The following is a 26,864-nucleotide window of genomic DNA, read 5'->3' on the forward strand; positions in this document are numbered from 1 at the left end:
GACCCGGGGCACCCAATGCCCCATACTCCGGGTGTCCCAGCCTCCCAGTGTCCTATCCTCCCAATGTCCCACACTCCCAGTGTCCCATACTCCCAGCGTCCCATAATCCCAGTGTCCTAGACCCCCAGTATCCCATACACCCAGTGTCCCACACTCCCATTGTCCCGTAATCACAGTGTCCCGTACTCGCAGTGTCCTGTACTCCCGGTGTCCCATACTCCCAGGGCCCCATACTCCCAGTGTCCCCTTCTCCCAGTGTCCCATATTCCCAGTGCCCCACACTTCCGGTGTACCATACTCCCAGGAACCCATACTCCCAGTGTCCCGCACTCCCATTATCCCATAATCCCAGTGTCCCAGACACCCAGTGCTCCATACTCCCAGTGTCCCATATTCCCAGTCTCCCAACCTCCCAGTGCCCCGCCCTCTCGGTGTTCCATACTCCCAGTGCCTCAGACGCCCAGTATCCCATACACCCAGTGTCACACACTCCCATTATCCCGTAATCCCAGTGTCCTGTACTCGCAGTGTCCTGTACTCCCGTGTCCCATACTCCCAGTGTCCCATACTCCCAGTGTCCCATATGCCCAGTCTCTCATACTCCCAGTGTCCCATATTCCATGTGTCCTATATTCCCAGTCTCCCATACTCCCAATGTCCCATACTCCCTGTGTCCCAGACTCCCAGTGTCCCATACACCTAGTGTCCCATACTCCCAGTGTCCCGCACTCCCATTATCCCGTAATCCCAGTGTCCCAGACACCCAGTGTCCCATACTCCCTGTGTCACATACTCCTGAGTCCCATACTCCCAGTCTCCTATACTCCTCGTGTCCCATGCTCCCAGTGACCCATACTCCCAGTGTCCCATACTCCCTGTGTCCCATACTCCCTGTGTCCCATACTCCCAGTTTCCACACTCCCAGTATCCCATACACCCAGTGTCCAGTACTCCAAGTGCCCCGCATTCTCGGTGTACCATATGCACGGTGTCCCACACTCCGAGTGTCCCATATTCCCAGAGCCCCTTACTCCCAATGTCCCATACTCCCAGTGTCCCATACTCTCAGTGTCCAATACACATAGCGTCCAATACTCCCAAGGCCCCTTACTCCCAGTGTCCCATACTCTCGGTGTCCCATACTCCCAGTGCCCCATACTCCCAGTGCACTGTACTCCCAGTGTCCCAGACTCCCAGTGTCCCATACTCCTGATGTCCCAAACTCCCAGTGTCCCATACTCCCAAGGCCCCTTACTCCCAGTGCTCCATACTCCCGGTGTCCCATATTCCCAGTCTCCCATACTCCCAGTGTCCCATACTCCCAGTGCCCTATACTCCCAGTATCCCATACACCCAGTGCCCCACACTCCCATTATCCCGTAATCCCAGTGTCCCGTACTCGCAGTGTCCTGTACTCCCGGTGTCCCATACTCCCAGTGTCCCATACTCCCAGTGCTCCATGCTCCCGGTGTCCCATACTCCCAGTGCCCCAAACTCCCAGTGTCCCATACTCCCAGGGTCCCATACTCCCAGTGCCCTATACTCCCAGTATCCCATACACCCAGTGTCCCGCACTCCCATTATCCCGTAATCCCAGTGTACCAGACACCTAGTGTCCCAAACTCCCAGAGCCCCTTACTCCTAGTGTCCCACACTCACAGTGTCCCATATTCCCAGAGCCCCTTACTCCCAGGACCCCATACACCAAGTACCCCATACTCCCAGTGTCCCATACTCTCAGTGTCCTGTACTCCCAGTGTCCCGAACTCCCAGTGTCCCCTACACCCAGTGTCCCATATTCCCAGTGCCCTGTACTCCCGGTGTACCATACACCCGGTGTCCCATATTCCGAGTGCCATACACCTGTTGTTCCATACTCCCAGTGTTCTGTTCTCCCAGTGTCCCATACTTTCAGGACCCCATACTCCAAGTGTCCCAAACTCGTTGTGTCCCATACTCCCAGAGTCCCATACTCCCAGTGCCCTATACTCCCAGTATCCCATACACCCAGTGTCCCGTACTCCCATTGTCCCATAATCCCAGTGCCCCAAACTCCCGGTGTCCCATATTCCCAGTCTGACATCCTCCCAGTGCCCCGCCCTCTCGGTGTTCCATACTCCCAGTGCCTCAGACGCCCAGTATCCCATACGTCCAGTGTCACACACTCCCATTATCCCGTAATCCCAGTGTCCTGTACTCGCAGTGTCCTGTACTCCCGGTGTCCCATACTCCCAGTTTCCCTTACATCCAGGTCCCCGCACTCCCGGTGTCCCATACTCCCAGTGTCCTGTATTCCCGGTGTCCCAGACTCCCAGTGTCCCATATACCTAGTGTCCCATACTCCCAGTGTCCCGCACTCCCATTATCCCGTAATCCCAGTGTCCCAGACACCCAGTGTCCCATACTCCCAGTGTCAAATACTCCTGTGTCCCATACTCCCAAGGCCCCTTACTCCCAATGTCCCGTACTCCCAGTTTCCCATACTCCTCGTGTCCCATGCTCCTGGTGTCCCATGCTTCTGGTGTCCCATACTCCCAGTGTCCATACTCCCTGTGTCCCATGTTCCCGGTGTCCCATACTCCCTGTGTCCCATGTTCCCGGTGTCCCATACTCCTGGTGTCCCATACTCCCAGTGTCCCATATTTCCGGTGTCCCATGTTCTCAGTGTCCCATACTCCTTGAGTCCCATACTCCCATTGCTCCACATTCTCAGTGTACCATACGCATGGTGTCCCATACTCCCAGTGTCCTATACTCCCAGTGCAACGTACTCCCATGTCCCATACTCCCAGTGTCCTATACTCCCAGTGTCCCATGCTCCCTGTGTCCCATACTCCCAGAGTCCCATACTCCCAGTGCCCCATACTCCCAGTGTACCATATTCCCAGTGATCCATAATCCCAGTGTCCCATACTCCCAGTGCCCCATACTCCCATTCCCCCGTACTCCCAGTTCCCATACACCCAGTGCTCCGTACTCCCGGTGTACTATACACCCGGAGTCCCATATTCCCAGTGCCCATACTCCCAGTGTCCCATACTCCCAGTGCCCCATACTCCGATTATCCCATACTCCCAGTGTCTCATACTCCCGGTGTCCCCTACTCCCAGTGTCCCATATTCCCAGTGCCCCACACTCCCGGTGTACCATACTCCCAGGAACCCATACTCCCTGTGTCCCATACTCCCGGTGTCCCATACTCCCAGTGCCCCATACTCCCAGTCACCTATTCACCCAGTGTCCCTTGCTCCCAATGTCCCGTACTCCCAGTGTCCCGATATTCCGTGTCCCAGACTCCCAGTGTCCCATAAACCTAGCGTCCCATACTCCAAGGGCCCCATACTCCCAGGGCTCCTTACTCCCAGTGTCCCAGACCCCCAGTGTCCCATACTCCCAGTGTCCCAAACTCCCAGGGCCCCATATTCCCAGTATCCCATACTCCCGGTGTCCCATACTCCCAGTGCCCCAAATTCTCAGTGTCCCATACTTCCAAGGCCCCTTACTCCCAGTGCCCAATACTCCCAGTTTCCCAATTTCCCAGTGTCCCATACACCCATTGTCTCATACTCCATGTGTCCCATGCTCCCAGTGTCCCATACTCCCAGTGTCCCAAACTCCCAGGGCCCCATATTCCCAGTATCCCATACTCCCAGTGTCCCATACTCCCAGTGCCCCATACTCCCAGTGCCCCATAATCCCAGTGTCCCATACTCCCTGTGTCTCATACTCCCAGTGTCCCATACTCCCAGTGTCCAATACACCTAGTGTACCATACTCCCAGTGTCCCATTCTCCCAGTGTCCCATATTCCCGGTATCCCATACTCCCGGTGTCCCATACTCCCAGTGCCCCAAATTCTCAGTGTCCCATACTTCCAAGGCCCCTTACTCGCAGTGCCCGATACTCCCAGTGTCCCAGTCTCCCAGTGTCCAGTACACCTAGTGTCCCATACTCCCAGTGCCCCATACTCCCAGTGTCCCATACCCCTATGTCCCAGACTCCCAGTGTCCCCTACTCCCAGTCTCCCATACTCCTGGTATCCCAGACCCCCAGTGTCCCATACACGTCGTATCCAAGACTACCAGTGTCCCATACTCCAAGGGCCCCATACTCCCAGGGCTCCTTACTCCCAGTGTCCCATACTCCCAGTGTCCCAGACCCCCAGTGTCCCGTACACCCAGTGTCCCATACCCCTATGTCCCAGACTCCCAGTGTCCCCTACTCCCAGTGTCCCATATTCCCAGTGCCCCACACTCCCGGTGTACCATACTCCCAGGAACCCATACTCCCAGTGCCCCATACTCCCGGATTCCTAATTTCCCAGTCTCCCATACTCCCAGTCTCCCATACTCCCTGTGTCCCAGTCTCCAAGTGTCCCATACTCCTAGCGTCCCATACGCCTTGTGTCCCATACTCCCAGTGTCCCATACTCCCTGTGTTCCAAATTCCCAGTGTCCCACTCTCCCAGTGTCCCATACTCCCAGTGTCACGTACTCCCAGTGTCCCATACCCCCAGTGTCCCATAATCCCAGTGTCCCAGTCTCCCAGTGTCCCAGTCTCCCAGTGTCCCATACTCCCAGTGCCCCATACTCCCAGTGTCCCATACTCCCAGTGTCCCATACTCCCAGGGCTCCTTACTCCCAGTGGCCCATACTCTCCATCTCCCAGACTCCCAGTGTCCCATACTCCCTATGTCCCAGACTCCCAGTGTCCCCTACTCCCAGTGTCCCATATTCCCAGTGCCCCACACTCCCAGTGTACCATACTCCCAGGAACCCATACTCCCAGTGCCCCATACTCCCAGATTCCTAATTTCCCAGTCTCCCATACTCCCAGTCTCCCATACTCCCAGTCTCCCATACTCCCAGTGTCCCATACTCCCAGGGCCCCGTACACCCAGTGTCCCATACTCCAAGTGTCCCAAATTCCCAGTGTCCCATTCTCCCAGTGTCCCATTCTCCCAGTGTCCCATACTCCCAGTGTCCCAAATTCCCAGTGTCCCATACTCCAAGTGTCCCATAATCCCAATATCCCATACTCACAGTGCCCCATACTCCCAGTGACCTATTCACCCAGTGTCCCTTGCTCCCAATGTCCCGTAATCCCACTGCCCCTGACACCCAGTGTCCCGTACTCCCAGTGTCCTGTACTCCTAGTGTCCCGATACTCCCTGTGTCCCAGACTCCCAGTGTCCCATAAACCTAGCATCCCATACTCCCAGTGTCCCATACTCCCAGTGTCCCATACTCCCAGGGCTCCTTACTCCCAGTGGCCCATACTCTCCATCTCCCAGACTCCCAGTGTCCCAAACACCTCGTCTCCCATACTCCCAGTCTCCCATACTCCCGGTATCCCAAACCCCCAGTGTCCCATACACCTCGTGTTCCATACTCCCAGTCTCCCATACTCCCAGGTATCCCATACTTCTGGTGTCCCATACTCCCAGTGCCCCAAATTCCCAGTGTCCCATACTTCCAATACCACTTACTCACAGTGCCCCATACTCCCGGTTACCCAATTTCCCAGTGTCCCATATTCCCAGTGTCCCATATTCCTGGAGTCCCATACTCCCAGTGTCCTGTACTCCCAGTGTCCCATACACCTAGCATCTCATGCTCCCTATGTCCCATACTCCCGGAGTCCCATACTCACATTGCCCCAAATTCCCAATGTCCCATACTTCCAAGGCCCCTTACTCCCACTGCCCCATACTCCCGGTTTCCCAATTTCCCAGTCTCCCATACTCCCTGTGCCCCATACTCCCAGTGTCCCATTATTCCAATATCCCATACTCATAGTGCCCCATACTCCCAGTCTCCCATACTCCCGGTATCCCAGACCCCAAGTGTCCCATACACCTCGTGTCCCATACTCCCAGTGTCCCATATTCCCGGTTTCCCATACTTCCAAGGCCCCTTACTCCCACTGACCCATACTCCCGGTTTCCCAATTTCCCAGTCTCCCATACTCCCATTATCCCATACTCCCAGTGTCCCATTATTCCAATATCCCATACTCATAGTGCCCCATACTCCCAGTCTCCCATACTCCTGGTATCCCAGAGACCCAGTGTCCCATACACCTCCGGTCCCAGACTCCCAGTGTCCCATACTCCCAGAGTCCTATAATCCCAGTGTCTCATACTCCCACTGTCCCATACTCCCTTGTCTCATACTCCCAGTGTCCCATACTCCCAGTGCCCCAAATTCTCAGTGTCCCATACTTCCAAGGCCCTTTACTCCCAGTATCCCATACTCCCTGTGTTCCAGTCTCCCAGTGTCCCATACTCCCAGTGTCCCATACTCCCAGTGTCCCATACTCCCAGTGCCCCAAATTCCCAGTGTCCCATACTTCCAAGGCCCCTTACTCCCACTGACCCATACTCCCGGTTTCCCAATTTCCCAGTGTCCCATACTCCCATTATCCCATACTCCCAGTGTCCCATTATCCCAAAATCCCATACTCCAAGTGTCCCATACTCCTAGTGTCCCATACTCCCAGTATCCCATTCTCCAAGTGTCCCATACTCCAAGTGTCCCATGCTCCCAGTGTCCCATGCTCCCAGTGTCCCATACTCCCAGTGCCGCATACTCCCAGTGTCCCATAATCCCAGTGTCCCATAATCCCAGTGTCCCATACTCCCTGTGTCTCATACTCCCAGTGTCCCATACTCCCAGTGTGCAATACACCTAGTGTACCATACTCCCAGTGTCCCATACTTCCAAGGCCCTTTACTCCCAGTATCCCATACTCCCTGTGTTCCAGTCTCCCAGTGTCCCATACTCCCAGTGTCCCATACTCCCAGTGCCCCAAATTCCCAGTGTCCCATACTTCCAAGGCCCCTTACTCCCACTGACCCATACTCCCGGTTTCCCAATTTCCCAGTGTCCCATACTCCCATTATCCCATACTCCCAGTGTCCCATTATCCCAAAATCCCATACTCCAAGTGTCCCATACTCCTAGTGTCCCATACTCCCAGTATCCCATTCTCCAAGTGTCCCATACTCCAAGTGTCCCATGCTCCCAGTGTCCCATGCTCCCAGTGTCCCATACTCCCAGTGTCCCATACTCCCAGTGCCGCATACTCCCAGTGTCCCATAATCCCAGTGTCCCATAATCCCAGTGTCCCATACTCCCTGTGTCTCATACTCCCAGTGTCCCATACTCCCAGTGTGCAATACACCTAGTGTACCATACTCCCAGTGTCCCATTCTCCCAGTGTCCCATATTCCCGGTATCCCGTACTCCCGGTGTCCCATACTCCCAGTGCCCCAAATTCTCAGTGTCCCATACTTCCAAGGCCCCTTACTCCCAGTGCCCGATACTCCCAGTGTCCCAGTCTCCCAGTGTCCAGTACACCTAGTGTCCCATACTCCCAGTGTCCCATACTCCCAGTGTCCCATACTCCCAATATCCCATACTCACAGTGCCCCATACTCCCAGTCTCCCAGTCTCCCATACTCCCGGTATCCCAGACCCCCAGTGTCCCATACACGTCGTATCCAAGACTACCAGTGTCCCATACTCCAAGGGCCCCATACTCCCAGGGCTCCTTACTCCCAGTGTCCCATACTCCCAGGGCCCCATAGTCCCAGTGTCCCGTACACCCAGTGTCCCAGACCCCCAGTGTCCCATACTCCCAGTGTCCCCTACTCCCAGTGTCCCAGACTCCCAGTGTCCCCTACTCCCAGTGTCCCATATTCCCAGTGCCCCACACTCCCAGTGTACCATACTCCCAGGAACCCATACTCCCAGTGCCCCATACTCCCAGATTCCTAATTTCCCAGTCTCCCATACTCCCAGTCTCCCATACTCCCTGTGTCCCATACTCCTTGTGTCCCAGTCTCCCAGTGTCCCATACTCCTAGCGTCCCATACGCCTTGTGTCCCATACTCCCAGTGTCCCATACTCCCTGTGTCCCAAATTCCCAGTGTCCCATTCTCCCAGTGTCCCATACTCCCAGTGTCCCAAATTCCCAGTGTCCCATACTCCAAGTGTCCCATAATCCCAATATCCCATACTCACAGTGCCCCATACTCCCAGTCTCCCATAATCCAAGTGCCCCATACTCCCTGTGTCACATACTCCCAGTGTCCCATACTCCCAGTGTCCCATACTCCCAGTGACCTATTCACCCAGTGTCCCTTGCTCCCAATGTCCCGTAATCCCACTGCCCCTGACACCCAGTGTCCCGTACTCCCAGTGTCCTGTACTCCTAGTGTCCCGATACTCCCTGTGTCCCAGACTCCCAGTGTCCCATAAACCTAGCGTCCCATACTCCCAGTGTCCCATACTCCCAGTGTCCCATACTCCCAGGGCCCTTTACTCCCAGTATCCCATACTCCCTGTGTTCCAGTCTACCAGTGTCCCATACACCCATTGTCCCATACTTCTAGTGTCCCATACTCCCAGTGCCCCAAATTCCCAGTATCCCATACTCCAAGTGTCCCATACTCCCTACGCCCCAGACTCCCAGTGTCCCATACTCCCAATGTCCCATAATCCCAGTGTCCCATACTCCCAGTGTCCCATACTCCCTGTGTCTCATACTCCCTGTGTCCCATACTCCCAGTGTCCCATATTCCCAGTGCCCCAAATTCTCAGTGTCCCATACTTCCAAGGCCCCTTACTCCCAGTGCCCGATATTCCCAGTGTCCCAGTCTCCCAGTGTCCCATACACCTAGTTCCCCATACTCCCAGTGTCCCGTACTCCCAGTGTCCTGTACTCCTAGTGTCCCGATACTCTGTGTCCCAGACTCCCAGTGTCCCATAAACCTAGCGTCCCATACTCCCAGTGTCCCATACTCCCAGTGTCCCATACTCCCAGGGCTCCTTACTCCCAGTGGCCCATACTCTCCATCTCCCAGACTCCCAGTGTCCCATACACCTCATCTCCCATACTCCCAGTCTCCCATACTCCCTGTGCCCCATACTCCCAGTTCTCCCATTCTCCCGGTATCCCAGACCCCAAGTGTCCCATACACCTCGTGTCCCAGACTCCCAGTCTCCCATACTCCCGGTATCCCATACTCCCCGAGTCCCATACTCTCATTGCCCCAAATTCCCAGTGTCCCATACTTCCAAGGCCCCTTACTCCCACTGACCCATACTCCCGGTTTCCCAATTTCCCAGTCTCCCATACTCCCGGTATCCCAGACCCCCAGTGTCCCATACTCCCAGTGCCCCATACTCCCAGTGTCCCATACTCTCAGTGTCCCATACTCCCAGTGTCCCAAAATCCCTGTGTCGCATACTCCCAGTGTCCCATACTCCCAGTGTCCCAAATTCCCAGTGTCCCATATTTCCAAGGCCCCTTACTCCCACTGACCCATACTCCCGGTTTCCCAATTTCCCAGTGTCCCATACTCCCATTATCCCATACTCCCAGTGTCACATTATCCCAATATCCCATACTCACAGTGCCCCATACTCCCAGTCTCTCATACTCCTGGTATCCCAGAGCCCCAGTATCCCATACTCCCAGTGCCCCATACTCCCAGTGTTCCATACTCCCAGTGCCCCAAATTCCCAGTGTCCCATACCTCCAAGGCCCCTTACTCCCACTGACCCATACTCCCGGTTTCCCAATTTCCCAGTCTCCCATACTCCCATTATCCCATACTCCCAGTGTCCCATTATCCCAATATCCCATACTCATAGTGCCCCATACTCCCAGTCTCCCATACTCCTGGTATCCCAGAGCCCCAGTGTCCCATACACCTCCGGTCCCAGACTCCCAGTGTCCCATACTCCCTATGTCTCATACTCCCAGTGTCCCATACTCCCAGTGCCCCAAATTCTCAGTGTCCCATACTTCCAAGGCCCCTTACTCCCAGTATCCCATACTCCCTGTGTTCCAGTCTCCCAGTGTCCCATACACCCATTGTCCCATACTCCTAGTGTCCCATACTCCCAGTGTCCCATACTCCCAGTATCCCATACTCCAAGTGCCCCATACTCCCTACGCCCCAGACTCCCAGTGCCCCATACTCCCAGTGTCCCATACTCCCAGTGCCCCATACTCCCAGTGTCCCATAATCCCAGTGTCCCATACTCCCAGTGTCCCATACTCCCAGTGTCCCATATTCCCGGTATCCCATACTCCCGGTGTCCCATACTCCCAGTGTCCCATACTCCCGGTGTCCCATACTCCCAGTGCCCCAAATTCTCAGTGTCCCATACTTCCAAGGCCCCTTACTCCCAGTGTCCAATACACCTAGTGTCCCATACTCCCAGTGTCCCATACTCCCTGTGTCCCATAATCCCAATATCCCATACTCCCAGTGCCCCATACTCCCAGTGACCTATTCACCCAGTGTCCCTTGCTCCCAATGTCCCGTACTCCCAGTGCCCCAACACCCAGTGTCCCGTACTCCCAGTGTCCTGTACTCCTAGTGTCCCGATACTCTGTGTCCCAGACTCCCAGTGTCCCATAAACCTATCGTCCCATACTCCCAGTGTCCCATACTCCCAGTGTCCCATACTCCCAGGGCTCCTTACTCCCAGTGGCCCATACTCTCCATCTCCCAGACTCCCAGTGTCCCATACACCTCGTCTCCCATACTCCCAGTCTCCCATACTCCCGGTATTCCAGACCCCCAGTGTCCCATACACCTCGTGTCCCATACTCCCAGTCTCCCATACTCCCGGTATCCCATACTCCCGGTATCCCATACTCCCGGAGTCCCATACTCTCATTGCCCCAAATTCCCAGTGTCCCATACTTCCAAGGCCCCTTACTCCCACTGCCCCATACACCCGGTTTCCCAATTTCCCAGTCTCCCATACTCCCAGTGTCCCATACACCTCATCTCCCATACTCCCAGTCTCCCATACTCCCGGTATTCCAGACCCCCAGTGTCCCATACACCTCCGGTCCCAGACTCCCAGTGTCCCATACTCCCAGAGTCCTATAATCCCAGTGTCCCATACTCCCAGTGTCCCATACTCCCTATGTCTCATACTCCCAGTGTCCCATACTCCCAGTGCCCCAAATTCTCAGTGTCCCATACTCCCAGTGTTCCATAATCCCAGTGTCCCATACTCCCAGTGCCCCATACTCCCAGTGCCCCATACTCCCAGTGTCCCATAATCCCAGTGTCCCATACTCCCTGTGTCTCATACTCCCAGTGTCCCATACTCCCAGTGTCCCATATTCCCGGTATCCCATACTCCCGGTGTCCCATACTCCCAGTGCCCCAAATTCTCAGTGTCCCATACTTCCAAGGCCCCTTACTCCCAGTGCCCGATATTCCCAGTGCCCCAGTCTCCCAGTGTCCAATACACCTAGTGTCCCATACACCTAGTGTCCCATACTCCCAGTGTCCCATAATCCCAATATCCCATACTCACAGTGCCCCATACTCCCAGTCTCCCATACTCCAAGTGTCCCATAATCCCTGTGTCCCAGTCTCCCAGTGTCCCATACTCCAAGTGTCCCATAATCCCAATATCCCATACTCACAGTGCCCCATACTCCCAGTCTCCCATACTCCAAGTGTCCCATAATCCCTGTGTCCCAGTCTCCCAGTGTCCCGTACTCCCAGTGCCCCATACTCTCGCTGTCCCGTACTCCCAGTGTCCTGTACTCCTAGTGTCCCGATACTCTGTGTCCCAGACTCCCAGTGTCCCATAAACCTAGCGTCCCATACTCCCAGTGTCCCATACTCCCAGTGTCCCATACTCCCAGGGCTCCTTACTCCCAGTGGCCCATACTCTCCATCTCCCAGACTCCCAGTGTCCCATACACCTCATCTCCCATACTCCCAGTCTCCCATACTCCCGGTATCCCAGACCCCCAGTGTCCCATACACCTCATCTCCCATACTCCCAGTCTCCCATACTCCCGGTATCCCATACTCCCGGTATCCCATACTCCCGGTGTCCCATGCTCCCAGTGCCCCAAATTCCCAGTGTCCCATACTTCCAAGGCCCCTTACTCACAGTGCCCCATACTCCCGGTTTCCCAATTTCCCAGTGTCCCATATTCCCAGTGTCCCATATTCCCGGAGTCCCGTACTCCCGGTATCCAAGACACCCCTGTGTCCCATACACATCGTGTCCCATACTCCTGGTGTCACATACTCCCAGTGTCCCATACTCCCAGTGCCCCATACTCCCAGGGCTCCTTACTCCCAGTGTCTCATACTCCCCAACTCCCAGACTCCCAGTGTCCCATACACCTAGTGTCCCATACTCCTAGTGTCCCATACTCCCAGTGTCCCATACACATATTGTCCCATACTCCCAGGGTCCCATATTCCCAGTGTCCCATTCTCCCAGTGTCCCATACTCCCTGTGTCCCAAATTCCCAGTGTCCCATACTCCCAGTGTCCCATTCACCCAGTGTCCCATACTCCCGGTGTCCCATACTCTCAAGTGTCCCATACACATAGTGCCCCAAACTCACAATATCCCATACGCACGGTGCCCCATAATCCCAGTCTCCCATACTCCCGGTATCCCAGATCCCCAGTATCCCATACACCTCGTGTCCCATATTCCCGGTGCCCCATACTCCTGGTGTCCCATACTCCCAGTGCCCCAAATTCTCAGTGTCCCATACTTCCAAGGCCCCTTACTCCCAGTGCCCAATACTCCCTGTGTTCCAGTCTCCCAGTGTCCCATACACTTGGTGTCCCATAAATCTAGTCTCCCATACTCCCAATATCCCATACTCACAGTGCCCCATACTCCCAGTGTCCCATACTCTCAGTGCCTCATACTCCCAGTGTCCCAAAATCCCTGTGTCCCATAATCCCAGTGTCCCATACTCACAGTGTCCCATACTCCCAGTGTCCCAAATTCCCAGTGTCGCATACTCTCAGTGTCCCATACTCCCAGTGCCCCAAATTCCCAGTTTCCCATACTTCCAAGTCCCCTTACTCCCACTGACCCATACTCCCGGTTTCCCAATTTCCCAGTGTCCCATACTCCCATTATCCCATACTCCCAGTGTCACATTATCCCAATATCCCATACTCACAGCGCCCCATACTCCCAGTCTCTCATACTCCTGGTATCCTAGAGCCCCAGTATCCCATACTCCCAGTGCCCCATTATCCCAATATCCCATACTCATAGTGCCCCATACTCCCAGTCTCCCATACTCCTGGTATCCCAGAGCCCCAGTGTCCCATACACCTCCGGTCCCAGACTCCCAGTGTCCCATACTCCCTATGTCTCATACTCCCAGTGTCCCATACTCCCAGTGCCCCAAATTCTCAGTGTCCCATACTTCCAAGGCCCCTTACTCCCAGTATCCCATACTCCCTGTGTTCCAGTCTCCCAGTGTCCCATACACCCATTGTCCCATACTCCTAGTGTCCCATACTCCCAGTGTCCCATACTCCCAGTATCCCATACTCCAAGTGCCCCATACTCCCTACGCCCCAGACTCCCAGTGTCCCATACTCCCAGTGCCCCATACTCCCAGTGTCCCATAATCCCAGTGCCCCATACTCCCAGTGTCCCATACTCCCAGTGCCCTATACTCCCAGTGTCCCATAATCCCAATATCCCATACTCACAGTGCCCCATACTCCCAGTCTCCCATACTCCAAGTGTCCCATAATCCCTGTGTCCCAGTCTCCCAGTGTCCCGTACTCCCAGTGCCCCATACTCTCGCTGTCCCGTACTCCCAGTGTCCTGTACTCCTAGTGTCCCGATACTCTGTGTCCCAGACTCCCAGTGTCCCATAAACCTAGCGTCCCATACTCCCAGTGTCCCATACTCCCAGTGTCCCATACTCCCAGGGCTCCTTACTCCCAGTGGCCCATACTCTCCATCTCCCAGACTCCCAGTGTCCCATACACCTCATCTCCCATACTCCCAGTCTCCCATACTCCCGGTATCCCAGACCCCCAGTGTCCCATACACCTCATCTCCCATACTCCCAGTCTCCCATACTCCCGGTATCCCATACTCCCGGTATCCCATACTCCCGGTGTCCCATGCTCCCAGTGCCCCAAATTCCCAGTGTCCCATACTTCCAAGGCCCCTTACTCACAGTGCCCCATACTCCCGGTTTCCCAATTTCCCAGTGTCCCATATTCCCAGTGTCCCATATTCCCGGAGTCCCGTACTCCCGGTATCCAAGACACCCCTGTGTCCCATACACATCGTGTCCCATACTCCTGGTGTCACATACTCCCAGTGTCCCATGCTCCCAGTGCCCCATACTCCCAGGGCTCCTTACTCCCAGTGTCTCATACTCCCCAACTCCCAGACTCCCAGTGTCCCATACACCTAGTGTCCCATACTCCTAGTGTCCCATACTCCCAGTGTCCCATACACACAGTGTCCCATACTCCCAGGGTCCCATATTCCCAGTGTCCCATTCTCCCAGTGTCCCATACTCCCTGTGTCCCATATTCCCAGTGTCCCATACTCCCAGTGTCCCATACACCCAGTGTCCCATACTCCCGGTGTCCCATACTCTCAAGTGTCCCATACACATAGTGCCCCAAACTCACAATATCCCATACGCACGGTGCCCCATAATCCCAGTCTCCCATACTCCCGGTATCCCAGATCCCCAGTATCCCATACACCTCGTGTCCCATATTCCCGGTGCCCCATACTCCTGGTGTCCCATACTCCCAGTGCCCCATACTCCCAGTGTCCCATAATCCCAGTGTCCCATACTCCCAGTGTCCCATACTCCCTGTGTCCCATACTCCCAGTGTCCCATACTCCCAGTGTCCCATATTCCCGGTATCCCATACTCCCGGTGTCCCATACTCCCAGTGCCCCAAATTCTCAGTGTCCCATACTTCCAAGGCCCCTTACTCCCAGTGCCCGATATTCCCAGTGCCCCAGTCTCCCAGTGTCCAATACACCTAGTGTCCCATACACCTAGTGTCCCATACTCCCAGTGTCCCATAATCCCAATATCCCATACTCACAGTGCCCCATACTCCCAGTCTCCCATACTCCAAGTGTCCCATAATCCCTGTGTCCCATTCTCCCAGTGTCCCATACTCCAAGTGTCCCATAATCCCAATATCCCATACTCACAGTGCCCCATACTCCCAGTCTCCCATACTCCAAGTGTCCCATAATCCCTGTGTCCCAGTCTCCCAGTGTCCCATACTCACAGTGCCCCATACTCTCGCTGTCCCGTACTCCCAGTGTCCTGTACTCCTAGTGTCCCGATACTCTGTGTCCCAGACTCCCAGTGTCCCATAAACCTAGCGTCCCATACTCCCAGTGTCCCATACTCCCAGTGTCCCATACTCCCAGGGCTCCTTACTCCCAGTGGCCCATACTCTCCATCTCCCAGACTCCCAGTGTCCCATACACCTCATCTCCCATACTCCCAGTCTCCCATACTCCCGGTATCCCAGACCCCCAGTGTCCCATACACCTCATCTCCCATACTCCCAGTCTCCCATACTCCCGGTATCCCATACTCCCGGTATCCCATACTCCCGGTGTCCCATGCTCCCAGTGCCCCAAATTCCCAGTGTCCCATACTTCCAAGGCCCCTTACTCACAGTGCCCCATACTCCCGGTTTCCCAATTTCCCAGTGTCCCATATTCCCAGTGTCCCATATTCCCGGAGTCCCGTACTCCCGGTATCCAAGACACCCCTGTGTCCCATACACATCGTGTCCCATACTCCTGGTGTCACATACTCCCAGTGTCCCATGCTCCCAGTGCCCCATACTCCCAGGGCTCCTTACTCCCAGTGTCTCATACTCCCCAACTCCCAGACTCCCAGTGTCCCATACACCTAGTGTCCCATACTCCCAGTGTCCCATACTCCCAGTGTCCCATACACATATTGTCCCATACTCCCAGGGTCCCATAATCCCAGTGTCCCATTCTCCCAGTGTCCCATACTCCCTGTGTCCCAAATTCCCAGTGTCCCATACTCCCAGTGTCCCATTCACCCAGTGTCCCATACTCCCGGTGTCCCATACTCTCAAGTGTCCCATACACATAGTGCCCCAAACTCACAATATCCCATACGCACGGTGCCCCATAATCCCAGTCTCCCATACTCCCGGTATCCCAGATCCCCAGTATCCCATACACCTCGTGTCCCATATTCCCGGTGCCCCATACTCCTGGTGTCCCATACTCCCAGTGCCCCAAATTCTCAGTGTCCCATACTTCCAAGGCCCCTTACTCCCAGTGCCCAATACTCCCTGTGTTCCAGTCTCCCAGTGTCCCATACACTTGGTGTCCCATAAATCTAGTCTCCCATACTCCCAATATCCCATACTCACAGTGCCCCATACTCCCAGTGTCCCATACTCTCAGTGCCTCATACTCCCAGTGTCCCAAAATCCCTGTGTCCCATAATCCCAGTGTCCCATACTCACAGTGTCCCATACTCCCAGTGTCCCAAATTCCCAGTGTCGCATACTCTCAGTGTCCCATACTCCCAGTGCCCCAAATTCCCAGTTTCCCATACTTCCAAGTCCCCTTACTCCCACTGACCCATACTCCCGGTTTCCCAATTTCCCAGTGTCCCATACTCCCATTATCCCATACTCCCAGTGTCACATTATCCCAATATCCCATACTCACAGCGCCCCATACTCCCAGTCTCTCATACTCCTGGTATCCTAGAGCCCCAGTATCCCATACTCCCAGTGCCCCATTATCCCAATATCCCATACTCATAGTGCCCCATACTCCCAGTCTCCCATACTCCTGGTATCCCAGAGCCCCAGTGTCCCATACACCTCCGGTCCCAGACTCCCAGTGTCCCATACTCCCTATGTCTCATACTCCCAGTGTCCCATACTCCCAGTGCCCCAAATTCTCAGTGTCCCATAATTCCAAGGCCCCTTACTCCCAGTATCCCATACTCCCTGTGTTCCAGTCTCCCAGTGTCCCATACACCCATTGTCCCATACTCCTAGTGTCCCATACTCCCAGTGTCCCATACTCCCAGTATCCCATACTCCAAGTGCCCCATACTCCCTACGCCCCAGACTCCCAGTGTCCCATACTCCCAGTGTCCCATAATCCCAGTGCCCCATACTCCCAGTGTCCGATAATCCCAGTGTCCCATACTCCCAGTGTCCCATACTCCCTGTGTCTCATACTCCCAGTGTCCCATACTCCCAGTGTCCCATATTCCCGGTATCACATACTCCCGGTGTCCCATACTCCCAGTGTCCCATACTCCCAGTGTCCCATACTCCCGGTGTCCCATACTCCCAGTGCCCCAAATTCTCAGTGTCCCATACTTCCAAGGCCCCTTACTCCCAGTGCCCGATATTCCCAGTGTCCCAGTCTCCCAGTGTCCCATACACCTCATCTCCCATACTCCCAGTGTCCCATACTCCCTGTGTCCCAAATTCCCAGTGTCCCATACTCCAAGTGTCCCATAATCCCAATATCCCATACTCCCAGTGCCCCATACTCCCAGTGACCTATTCACCCAGTGTCCCTTGCTCCCAATGTCCCGTACTCCCAGTGCCCCAACACCCACTGTCCCGTACTCCCAGTGTCCTGTACTCCTAGTGTCCCGATACTCTGTGTCCCAGACTCCCAGTGTCCCATAAACCTAGCGTCCCATACTCCCAGTGTCCCATACTCCCAGTGTCCCATACTCCCAGGGCTCCTTACTCCCAGTGGCCCATACTCTCCATCTCCCAGACTCCCAGTGTCCCATACACCTCGTCTCCCATACTCCCAGTCTCCCATACTCCCGGTATTCCAGACCCCCAGTGTCCCATACACCTCGTGTCCCATACTCCCAGTCTCCCACACTCCCGGTATCCCACACTCCCGGAGTCCCATACTCTCATTGCCCCAAATTCCCAGTGTCCCATACTTCCAGTGTCCCATACACCTCGTCTCCCATACTCCCAGTCTCCCATACTCCCGGTATTCCAGACCCCCAGTGTCCCATACACCTCCGGTCCCAGACTCCCAGTGTCCCATACTCCCAGAGTCCCATACACCCTATGTCTCATACTCCCAGTGTCCCATACTCCCAGTGCCCCAAATTCTCAGTGTCCCATACTTCCAAGGCCCCTTACTCCCAGTATCCCATACTCCCTGTGTTCCAGTCTCCCAGTGCCCCATACTCCCAGTGTTCCATAATCCCAGTGTCCCATACTCCCAGTGCCCCATACTCCCAGTGTCCCATAATCCCAGTGTCCCATACTCCCAGTGTCCCATACTCCCTGTGTCTCATACTCCCAGTGTCCCATACTCCCAGTGTCCCATATTCCCGGTATCCCATACTCCCGGTGTCCCATACTCCCAGTGCCCCAAATTCTCAGTGTCCCATACTTCCAAGGCCCCTTACTCCCAGTGCCCGATATTCCCAGTGCCCCAGTCTCCCAGTGTCCAATACACCTAGTGTCCCATACACCTAGTGTCCCATACTCCCAGTGTCCCATAATCCCAATATCCCATACTCACAGTGCCCCATACTCCCAGTCTCCCATACTCCAAGTGTCCCATAATCCCTGTGTCCCAGTCTCCCAGTGTCCCATACTCCAAGTGTCCCATAATCCCAATATCCCATACTCCCAGTCTCCCATACTCCAAGTGTCCCATAATCCCTGTGTCCCAGTCTCCCAGTGTCCCGTACTCCCAGTGCCCCATACTCTCGCTGTCCCGTACTCCCAGTGTCCTGTACTCCTAGTGTCCCGATACTCTGTGTCCCAGACTCCCAGTGTCCCATAAACCTAGCGTCCCATACTCCCAGTGTCCCATACTCCCAGTGTCCCATACTCCCAGGGCTCCTTACTCCCAGTGGCCCATACTCTCCATCTCCCAGACTCCCAGTGTCCCATACACCTCATCTCCCATACTCCCAGTCTCCCATACTCCCGGTATCCCAGACCCCCAGTGTCCCATACACCTCATCTCCCATACTCCCAGTCTCCCATACTCCCGGTATCCCATACTCCCGGTATCCCATACTCCCGGTGTCCCATGCTCCCAGTGCCCCAAATTCCCAGTGTCCCATACTTCCAAGGCCCCTTACTCACAGTGCCCCATACTCCCGGTTTCCCAATTTCCCAGTGTCCCATATTCCCAGTGTCCCATATTCCCGGAGTCCCGTACTCCCGGTATCCAAGACACCCCTGTGTCCCATACACATCGTGTCCCATACTCCTGGTGTCACATACTCCCAGTGTCCCATGCTCCCAGTGCCCCATACTCCCAGGGCTCCTTACTCCCAGTGTCTCATACTCCCCATCTCCCAGACTCCCAGTGTCCCATACACCTAGTGTCCCATACTCCTAGTGTCCCATACTCCCAGTGTCCCATACACATATTGTCCCATACTCCCAGGGTCCCATATTCCCAGTGTCCCATTCTCCCAGTGTCCCATACTCCCTGTGTCCCAAATTCCCAGTGTCCCATACTCCCAGTGTCCCATTCACCCAGTGTCCCATACTCCCGGTGTCCCATACTCTCAAGTGTCCCATACACATAGTGCCCCAAACTCACAATATCCCATACGCACGGTGCCCCATAATCCCAGTCTCCCATACTCCCGGTATCCCAGATCCCCAGTATCCCATACACCTCGTGTCCCATATTCCCGGTGCCCCATACTCCTGGTGTCCCATACTCCCAGTGCCCCATACTCCCAGTGCCCCATACTCCCAGTGTCCCATAATCCCAGTGTCCCATACTCCCAGTGTCCCATACTCCCTGTGTCTCATACTCCCAGTGTCCCATACTCCCAGTGTCCCATACTCCCTGTGTCTCATACTCCCAGTGTCCCATACTCCCAGTGTCCCATATTCCCGGTATCCCATACTCCCGGTGTCCCATACTCCCAGTGCCCCAAATTCTCAGTGTCCCATACTTCCAAGGCCCCTTACTCCCAGTGCCCGATATTCCCAGTGCCCCAGTCTCCCAGTGTCCAATACACCTAGTGTCCCATACACCTAGTGTCCCATACTCCCAGTGTCCCATAATCCCAATATCCCATACTCACAGTGCCCCATACTCCCAGTCTCCCATACTCCAAGTGTCCCATAATCCCTGTGTCCCAGTCTCCCAGTGTCCCATACTCCAAGTGTCCCATAATCCCAATATCCCATACTCACAGTGCCCCATACTCCCAGTCTCCCATACTCCAAGTGTCCCATAATCCCTGTGTCCCAGTCTCCCAGTGTCCCGTACTCCCAGTGCCCCATACTCTCGCTGTCCCGTACTCCCAGTGTCCTGTACTCCTAGTGTCCCGATACTCTGTGTCCCAGACTCCCAGTGTCCCATAAACCTAGCGTCCCATACTCCCAGTGTCCCATACTCTCAGTGTCCCATACTCCCAGGGCTCCTTACTCCCAGTGTCCCATACTCTCCATCTCCCAGACTCCCAGTGTCCCATACACCTCATCTCCCATACTCCCAGTCTCCCATACTCCCGGTATCCCAGACCCCCAGTGTCCCATACACCTCATCTCCCATACTCCCAGTCTCCCATACTCCCGGTATCCCATACTCCCGGTATCCCATACTCCCGGTGTCCCATGCTCCCAGTGCCCCAAATTCCCAGTGTCCCATACTTCCAAGGCCCCTTACTCACAGTGCCCCATACTCCCGGTTTCCCAATTTCCCAGTGTCCCATATTCCCAGTGTCCCATATTCCCAGAGTCCCGTACTCCCGGTATCCAAGACACCCCTGTGTCCCATACACATCGTGTCCCATACTCCTGGTGTCACATACTCCCAGTGTCCCATGCTCCCAGTGCCCCATACTCCCAGGGCTCCTTACTCCCAGTGTCTCATACTCCCCAACTCCCAGACTCCCAGTGTCCCATACACCTAGTGTCCCATACTCCTAGTGTCCCATACTCCCAGTGTCCCATACACATATTGTCCCATACTCCCAGGGTCCCATATTCCCAGTGTCCCATTCTCCCAGTGTCCCATACTCCCTGTGTCCCAAATTCCCAGTGTCCCATACTCCCAGTGTCCCATTCACCCAGTGTCCCATACTCCCGGTGTCCCATACTCTCAAGTGTCCCATACACATAGTGCCCCAAACTCACAATATCCCATACGCACGGTGCCCCATAATCCCAGTCTCCCATACTCCCGGTATCCCAGATCCCCAGTATCCCATACACCTCGTGTCCCATATTCCCGGTGCCCCATACTCCTGGTGTCCCATACTCCCAGTGCCCCATACTCCCAGTGTCCCATAATCCCAGTGTCCCATACTCCCAGTGTCCCATACTCCCTGTGTCCCATACTCCCAGTGTCCCATACTCCCAGTGTCCCATATTCCCGGTATCCCATACTCCCGGTGTCCCATACTCCCAGTGCCCCAAATTCTCAGTGTCCCATACTTCCAAGGCCCCTTACTCCCAGTGCCCGATATTCCCAGTGCCCCAGTCTCCCAGTGTCCAATACACCTAGTGTCCCATACACCTAGTGTCCCATACTCCCAGTGTCCCATAATCCCAATATCCCATACTCACAGTGCCCCATACTCCCAGTCTCCCATACTCCAAGTGTCCCATAATCCCTGTGTCCCAGTCTCCCAGTGTCCCATACTCCAAGTGTCCCATAATCCCAATATCCCATACTCACAGTGCCCCATACTCCCAGTCTCCCATACTCCAAGTGTCCCATAATCCCTGTGTCCCAGTCTCCCAGTGTCCCGTACTCCCAGTGCCCCATACTCTCGCTGTCCCGTACTCCCAGTGTCCTGTACTCCTAGTGTCCCGATACTCTGTGTCCCAGACTCCCAGTGTCCCATAAACCTAGCGTCCCATACTCCCAGTGTCCCATACTCCCAGTGTCCCATACTCCCAGGGCTCCTTACTCCCAGTGTCCCATACTCTCCATCTCCCAGACTCCCAGTGTCCCATACACCTCATCTCCCATACTCCCAGTCTCCCATACTCCCGGTATCCCAGACCCCCAGTGTCCCATACACCTCATCTCCCATACTCCCAGTCTCCCATACTCCCGGTATCCCATACTCCCGGTATCCCATACTCCCGGTGTCCCATGCTCCCAGTGCCCCAAATTCCCAGTGTCCCATACTTCCAAGGCCCCTTACTCACAGTGCCCCATACTCCCGGTTTCCCAATTTCCCAGTGTCCCATATTCCCAGTGTCCCATATTCCCGGAGTCCCGTACTCCCGGTATCCAAGACACCCCTGTGTCCCATACACATCGTGTCCCATACTCCTGGTGTCACATACTCCCAGTGTCCCATGCTCCCAGTGCCCCATACTCCCAGGGCTCCTTACTCCCAGTGTCTCATACTCCCCAACTCCCAGACTCCCAGTGTCCCATACACCTAGTGTCCCATACTCCTAGTGTCCCATACTCCCAGTGTCCCATACACATATTGTCCCATACTCCCAGGGTCCCATATTCCCAGTGTCCCATTCTCCCAGTGTCCCATACTCCCTGTGTCCCAAATTCCCAGTGTCCCATACTCCCAGTGTCCCATTCACCCAGTGTCCCATACTCACGGTGTCCCATACTCTCAAGTGTCCCATACACATAGTGCCCCAAACTCACAATATCCCATACGCACGGTGCCCCATAATCCCAGTCTCCCATACTCCCGGTATCCCAGATCCCCAGTATCCCATACACCTCGTGTCCCATATTCCCGGTGCCCCATACTCCTGGTGTCCCATACTCCCAGTGCCCCATACTCCCAGTGTCCCATAATCCCAGTGTCCCATACTCCCAGTGTCCCATACTCCCTGTGTCCCATACTCCCAGTGTCCCATACTCCCAGTGTCCCATATTCCCGGTATCCCATACTCCCGGTGTCCCATACTCCCAGTGCCCCAAATTCTCAGTGTCCCATACTTCCAAGGCCCCTTACTCCCAGTGCCCGATATTCCCAGTGCCCCAGTCTCCCAGTGTCCAATACACCTAGTGTCCCATACACCTAGTGTCCCATACTCCCAGTGTCCCATAATCCCAATATCCCATACTCACAGTGCCCCATACTCCCAGTCTCCCATACTCCAAGTGTCCCATAATCCCTGTGTCCCAGTCTCCCAGTGTCCCATACTCCAAGTGTCCCATAATCCCAATATCCCATACTCACAGTGCCCCATACTCCCAGTCTCCCATACTCCAAGTGTCCCATAATCCCTGTGTCCCAGTCTCCCAGTGTCCCGTACTCCCAGTGCCCCATACTCTCGCTGTCCCGTACTCCCAGTGTCCTGTACTCCTAGTGTCCCGATACTCTGTGTCCCAGACTCCCAGTGTCCCATAAACCTAGCGTCCCATACTCCCAGTGTCCCATACTCCCAGTGTCCCATACTCCCAGGGCTCCTTACTCCCAGTGTCCCATACTCTCCATCTCCCAGACTCCCAGTGTCCCATACACCTCATCTCCCATACTCCCAGTGTCCCATACTCCCGGTATCCCAGACCCCCAGTGTCCCATACACCTCATCTCCCATACTCCCAGTCTCCCATACTCCCGGTATCCCATACTCCCGGTATCCCATACTCCCGGTGTCCCATGCTCCCAGTGCCCCAAATTCCCAGTGTCCCATACTTCCAAGGCCCCTTACTCACAGTGCCCCATACTCCCGGTTTCCCAATTTCCCAGTGTCCCATATTCCCAGTGTCCCATATTCCCGGAGTCCCGTACTCCCGGTATCCAAGACACCCCTGTGTCCCATACACATCGTGTCCCATACTCCTGGTGTCACATACTCCCAGTGTCCCATGCTCCCAGTGCCCCATACTCCCAGGGCTCCTTACTCCCAGTGTCTCATACTCCCCAACTCCCAGACTCCCAGTGTCCCATACACCTAGTGTCCCATACTCCTAGTGTCCCATACTCCCAGTGTCCCATACACATATTGTCCCATACTCCCAGGGTCCCATATTCCCAGTGTCCCATTCTCCCAGTGTCCCATACTCCCTGTGTCCCAAATTCCCAGTGTCCCATACTCCCAGTGTCCCATTCACCCAGTGTCCCATACTCCCGGTGTCCCATACTCTCAAGTGTCCCATACACATAGTGCCCCAAACTCACAATATCCCATACGCACGGTGCCCCATAATCCCAGTCTCCCATACTCCCGGTATCCCAGATCCCCAGTATCCCATACACCTCGTGTCCCATATTCCCGGTGCCCCATACTCCTGGTGTCCCATACTCCCAGTGCCCCATACTCCCAGTGCCCCATACTCCCAGTGTCCCATAATCCCAGTGTCCCATACTCCCAGTGTCCCATACTCCCTGTGTCTCATACTCCCAGTGTCCCATACTCCCAGTGTCCCATATTCCCGGTATCCCATACTCCCGGTGTCCCATACTCCCAGTGCCCCAAATTCTCAGTGTCCCATACTTCCAAGGCCCCTTACTCCCAGTGCCCGATATTCCCAGTGCCCCAGTCTCCCAGTGTCCAATACACCTAGTGTCCCATACACCTAGTGTCCCATACTCCCAGTGTCCCATAATCCCAATATCCCATACTCACAGTGCCCCATACTCCCAGTCTCCCATACTCCAAGTGTCCCATAATCCCTGTGTCCCAGTCTCCCAGTGTCCCATACTCCAAGTGTCCCATAATCCCAATATCCCATACTCACAGTGCCCCATACTCCCAGTCTCCCATACTCCAAGTGTCCCATAATCCCTGTGTCCCAGTCTCCCAGTGTCCTGTACTCCCAGTGCCCCATACTCTCGCTGTCCCGTACTCCCAGTGTCCTGTACTCCTAGTGTCCCGATACTCTGTGTCCCAGACTCCCAGTGTCCCATAAACCTAGCGTCCCATACTCCCAGTGTCCCATACTCTCAGTGTCCCATACTCCCAGGGCTCCTTACTCCCAGTGTCCCATACTCTCCATCTCCCAGACTCCCAGTGTCCCATACACCTCATCTCCCATACTCCCAGTCTCCCATACTCCCGGTATCCCAGACCCCCAGTGTCCCATACACCTCATCTCCCATACTCCCAGTCTCCCATACTCCCGGTATCCCATACTCCCGGTATCCCATACTCCCGGTGTCCCATGCTCCCAGTGCCCCAAATTCCCAGTGTCCCATACTTCCAAGGCCCCTTACTCACAGTGCCCCATACTCCCGGTTTCCCAATTTCCCAGTGTCCCATATTCCCAGTGTCCCATATTCCCGGAGTCCCGTACTCCCGGTATCCAAGACACCCCTGTGTCCCATACACATCGTGTCCCATACTCCTGGTGTCACATACTCCCAGTGTCCCATGCTCCCAGTGCCCCATACTCCCAGGGCTCCTTACTCCCAGTGTCTCATACTCCCCAACTCCCAGACTCCCAGTGTCCCATACACCTAGTGTCCCATACTCCTAGTGTCCCATACTCCCAGTGTCCCATACACATATTGTCCCATACTCCCAGGGTCCCATATTCCCAGTGTCCCATTCTCCCAGTGTCCCATACTCCCTGTGTCCCAAATTCCCAGTGTCCCATACTCCCAGTGTCCCATTCACCCAGTGTCCCATACTCCCGGTGTCCCATACTCTCAAGTGTCCCATACACATAGTGCCCCAAACTCACAATATCCCATACGCACGGTGCCCCATAATCCCAGTCTCCCATACTCCCGGTATCCCAGATCCCCAGTATCCCATACACCTCGTGTCCCATATTCCCGGTGCCCCATACTTCTGGTGTCCCATACTCCCAGTGCCCCAAATTCTCAGTGTCCCATACTTCCAAGGCCCCTTACTCCCAGTGCCCAATACTCCCTGTGTTCCAGTCTCCCAGTGTCCCATACACTTGGTGTCCCATAAATCTAGTGTCCCATACTCCCAATATCCCATACTCACAGTGCCCCATACTCCCAGTGTCCCATACTCTCAGTGCCTCATACTCCCAGTGTCCCAAAATCCCTGTGTCCCATAATCCCAGTGTCCCATACTCACAGTGTCCCATACTCCCAGTGTCCCAAATTCCCAGTGTCGCATACTCTCAGTGTCCCATACTCCCAGTGCCCCAAATTCCCAGTTTCCCATACTTCCAAGTCCCCTTACTCCCACTGACCCATACTCCCGGTTTCCCAATTTCCCAGTGTCCCATACTCCCATTATCCCATACTCCCAGTGTCACATTATCCCAATATCCCATACTCACAGCGCCCCATACTCCCAGTCTCTCATACTCCTGGTATCCGAGAGCCCCAGTATCCCATACTCCCAGTGCCCCATTATCCCAATATCCCATACTCATAGTGCCCCATACTCCCAGTCTCCCATACTCCTGGTATCCCAGAGCCCCAGTGTCCCATACACCTCCGGTCCCAGACTCCCAGTGTCCCATACTCCCTATGTCTCATACTCCCAGTGTCCCGTACTCCCAGTGCCCCAAATTCTCAGTGTCCCATACTTCCAAGGCCCCTTACTCCCAGTATCCCATACTCCCTGTGTTCCAGTCTCCCAGTGTCCCATACACCCATTGTCCCATACTCCTAGTGTCCCATACTCCCAGTGTCCCATACTCCCAGTATCCCATACTCCAAGTGCCCCATACTCCCTACGCCCCAGACTCCCAGTGTCCCATACTCCCAGTGCCCCATACTCCCAGTGTCCCATAATCCCAGTGCCCCATACTCCCAGTGTCCCATACTCCCAGTGCCCCATACTCCCAGTGCCCCATACTCCCAGTGCCCCATACTCCCAGTGTCCCATAATCCCAGTGTTCCATACTCCCAGTGTCCCATACTCCCTGTGTCTCATACTCCCAGTGTCCCATATTCCCGGTATCCCATACTCCCGGTGTCCCATACTCCCGGTGTCCCATACTCCCAGTGCCCCAAATTCTCAGTGTCCCATACTTCCAAGGCCCCTTACTCCCAGTGCCCGATATTCCCAGTGTCCCAGTCTCCCAGTGTCCAATACACCGAGTGTCCCATACTCCCAGTGTCCCATAATCCCAATATCCCATACTCCCA

General features: G+C 55.2%; 1 protein-coding gene across 1 annotated transcript in view; it reads right to left on the reverse strand.

Moving 5' to 3' along the window:
- The window catches only part of LOC132814159 (glutamate receptor ionotropic, kainate 5-like), a gene marked incomplete at its 5' end in the record, with an annotated part of 213,189 nt that overhangs the window by 98,598 nt on the left and 87,727 nt on the right, over positions 1 to 26,864 (reverse strand). The gene's annotated exons all lie outside the window — the stretch shown is intronic.

The sequence above is a fragment of the Hemiscyllium ocellatum genome, unplaced genomic scaffold (genome assembly GCF_020745735.1).
Source record: "Hemiscyllium ocellatum isolate sHemOce1 unplaced genomic scaffold, sHemOce1.pat.X.cur. scaffold_701_pat_ctg1, whole genome shotgun sequence".
Taxonomy (NCBI): domain Eukaryota; kingdom Metazoa; phylum Chordata; class Chondrichthyes; order Orectolobiformes; family Hemiscylliidae; genus Hemiscyllium; species Hemiscyllium ocellatum.